Source organism: Lolium rigidum, chromosome 1 (assembly GCF_022539505.1).
Source record: "Lolium rigidum isolate FL_2022 chromosome 1, APGP_CSIRO_Lrig_0.1, whole genome shotgun sequence".
Classification (NCBI taxonomy): domain Eukaryota; kingdom Viridiplantae; phylum Streptophyta; class Magnoliopsida; order Poales; family Poaceae; genus Lolium; species Lolium rigidum.
The window spans coordinates 264,427,420-264,431,105 of NC_061508.1; the positions used below are offsets into that span (position 1 = coordinate 264,427,420).

Consider the following 3,686-nt stretch of genomic DNA (forward strand, 5'->3'; position numbering starts at 1 on the left):
CGGTGGGAACGGAACGGTCACATCGTTGGATAACCGCCACGTGTCTTAGGTTAAAAGCGATAAAACGACGCAGTTCGCATCTCCAAAAATTTAGCGCGTGAAAAAAAGAAGTTGTGCGCGACGGGGGCGTGAATCTGCTAAGTACCGTTACAGAAGAACAAATGATTTTCGGTTGAATGAAGTCGGAAACAAGGAAGTTTTGGGAGCTCTTCAAGATTCTCTTCGGATCCGAGCTGAGGGAAGTCGGAGGAATGATGAATCTCGGAGAACTTCGGGGACTACTGTTGTGGGTATACTTTATGGGTATATCAACAACATGACCTAGATCCGGCAAGACCGGGTGGCCCATAGACGGTGATGGTGGCATGCGGCCCATCGGGCGGTCCAATTGCTGTAGATCAAGATGGATGAAGTCCAGCCCAGGTGACAGGAGCCGAATCTTAACCGCCATATGAAGATAGTCAGATATGTGAAGACCCATGAAGTATCCGGATCCAATACGGCGCATAAGGAAAGGTGGATCCTTGACGTGCACGACAATGTAATGTTCCGTAGTTAGGTATCTTGTATTCCGGCTAGGACTCTCCGTGTAAACCCTAGATCCGAGCGCCTTTATAAGCCGGATCCTGGGAGCCCTAGAGGCACAACCACAACTCATTGTGACAACGCGAAAGCGTCCAGATAATTCCAGACAAGCAGCAGTAGACCCTGTCCTCGAGCAGGTGTTCTGAAGCTGGGCAAATCGCGTACCACCGCCCCGAGGACTCTCCGCCCTATGGCCCCTACTTTTCTCCCCCTCGTGAGGATCCCTCCTCCGAGGTACCGTGGAATAGGCAACTGACACACTGGTTTCACACCTGGTCACATCGTCAGTACCTAGATCACAATGTCTTTTTTATGGCATAATTGCACATCCCGATTATCAGGCGGCCATGCATAATAAATGGAGAATATAATCCTTAGTTAAGCACTTAAGCATAATCGGCTTAACCCTCATCATGGTCGTGTCTGCGGGTCATAATAATCACATGAAGCTTGTGAAGTGATGTTGTTGGTCACAAACAGTCAGTACGTAATACGGAGTACCCAGTAACAATCCCTAGTTAAACATCCTGCAGTTCAACCTGACCTCCGTCGGCGTCCCTGCGGCCGGCACGAGGCCACCCATCTTGACCATCGCCTTGGCAAAGTCGCCGGCGAAGATCTTAGCATTGCTGCTGTACTTCCTGACCAGCGCGTCCTGCGACCCGCCGCTGAAGAGCTCCTCAGGGCCTGGAGCTCCTGGTCCGAATGCATCAGCCCACGCTGCGCCACGAGGTTCGTGTAGTATGCGTTGTCGAACGTGTCCGGCGTTTGGTCGTCGAACGGCGCGAGGTTGCCGTCCCCGCCGGTCTGCGGGCACGTCTTTTGCCGCGCCGCCGCGAAGGTGGCGTTGATGTTGGGCTCGCCGTAGATGCGGCCGCGGAAGAAGAGGCAGCGCACCCGCCCCACGGTGTGCGCCGGAGAGCGCCGTCATCTCGCGCACCGACAGCCCCTTCGCCGCGAACGCCGCGATGAGCGACGCGGCGCTGGAGCCGGGACCAGGGAGGTTGGCGTTGGCCGCGCTCTGGCTCGCCGTGCGTGAGTCCTTCCGGCCTAGTGGCACGCTCCACGTCGGGCCACTGAGCTGCCGTGTCGTGCAGAGTGGCGTCAGTTATTAACACGTCGCGAGCTGTGAGGTAATATCGGGTGTGTGCGCTCACCAGGTTTACGGCGTCGCGGGCTGCCAGCGCGACTATGTCGGCGCATGAGACTGTGGCCTTGCAGGTGGCCTCGACGCGCGTCTTGATGGCGTCGATCACCTCATAGCCGCGGACGGAGTTGGCGTTGGCGCCGGCGTTCTTCTCGCCGGTGAACGTCGGCGTGTCATCAAGGAGGATCGACGCGTCACATCCCTGCGCAAACGTACACGCATGCGTGCTGATTATTAAGCTCAGGAAGCTAGGTAGAGAAGCAAATTAAGGCGATGACAAATGCGATGGACCGACGTTGACGAAGCAGTCGTGGAAGAAGAGCCGAATGATGGACGCGCCCATCCGCGGCTCCGCGGTGACGACCGGCGCCATGACCGCCCGGACGATGGCTTCCACGCTCGGGCACGTCTTGGCGTAGAACTTGGTGGAGAGCTTAGCGTTGCAAGGAAGAACCACACACACACAGAGGAGTGCAGCAACAACAATGTAGCTCCTAGCGACCAAGAAACCCATGCCGAGCGGTCTGTTAATTAGCCGGCCACTATTTAACAGAGCATACACCGTCGTAGAGTAGCATTCCTTCCTATAAATATTGCAAGAGTACCCTCCCAACCAGGCCGGGCAAACAAATCTGGTTCGTCCAATCACGTTGCAATAGTAAATTTCTAAACCCACTTTTCACCAGTCGTCGGATGCGATAATTGTTCTTTCACTCTTTATTTGTCTAAGTAGGTCCATGACAGATGGGGCCTTGCAGGCGTGGGGTCAGCGAGCAGAGGCAACGAAGTCACTCGCTCAGGTCGCCATTCTCCCGTCGTTTCTCAGTGCGCCCACGGTGAAAACCCTAGCCTATCGGGAGCCTCCTCTCCACTCCCAATCCCCTGCCCCCCCTCCTCTCATTCTCCCCCAATCCGCCGCCTCCTCTCGTTTCCTCTCCCCCGCTCGGAAGCACAACATCGCCGCTCCGACCGCCGGCAGGCGCGGCAGACGTCCGCGCGGAGGCGACACGGCGGCGGAGGTTGGCGGCGCGTGTCCTCTGGCGGCTGAAGGCATCAACCGAGCGGCGGCGGGGGCTGGCAGCGCGCACCCTAGAGGCTCAGGTGAGCCTGGTTATCCCCTCCTCTTCTCTCAGATCCTAGAGATCCGCTCGAGTGGGGCGAATCGGAGGAAGAGGAGGAGGTGGAGAGCGCTCAGATCAGCCGCCGCCTCCATTTCCCGCCCGTCTCGATCCCTTGTCTCCCTCGCATCGACGAGCTCGGCCTCCCTGGAGGACCTGGCCAAGACGTCTACGAAGCCTCATCCTCGACATACGACCACGACTCTGTCCGAGCCATTCGCCTGAAAAAGGTCAGCTCTTCGTCAGCAACATCTTGTTATGCGTATACTTCTCATTCTGTAGCCTATACGCATCGAATCTGCTTGAAATCAGTTGCTTGTTTGGTTGCTAGGTCGAGGAGCTAAGAGAGTAGGTGCCTGCTGGGAGAGTACAAAGTACCCAGACGACAAACAACCTTCACGAGAGGTAGCCTGATCTTGAGAATAGCCAAGTCTGCAATGGGGTTACGGTTTCCATTGCCCCAAGAGTATTTGGAAACCTTGTTTTCATGACTGTAGGAGACGAATCAGGGATTATCCAGTCCGATCTTTGAACGGCTTTTTCATGGGGAAAACGGTAAGGCATAATGATTATCCATTATCTGAAATGTTACCATTTGGTAAAAAAATTCTCAGCTTACATTTTCATGATGCGAATATATTTTCTGGCTGAGCTTGTATTTGAACTGGCTTAAATATACCGATCTAAATATTAAAATTGGTTGACTGCCCTATGAATTAGCCAAGTTTTGTCAAGACTCAAGAAACTGAACTTCTGGCCAATGAAAAGAGAGCTGCTGCCATGCCTGCCGTTGCCTCAATTCTCTTCCTGACTGCATCTCTTCCTTGTCTTGCGCA

At 54.8% G+C, this 3,686-nt stretch overlaps 1 pseudogene; it reads right to left on the reverse strand.

Moving 5' to 3' along the window:
• Positions 1 to 1,099: 1,099 nt before the first annotated feature.
• On the reverse strand, positions 1,100 to 2,246 carry LOC124683618 (annotated as a pseudogene).
• Positions 2,247 to 3,686: the final 1,440 nt, after the last annotated feature.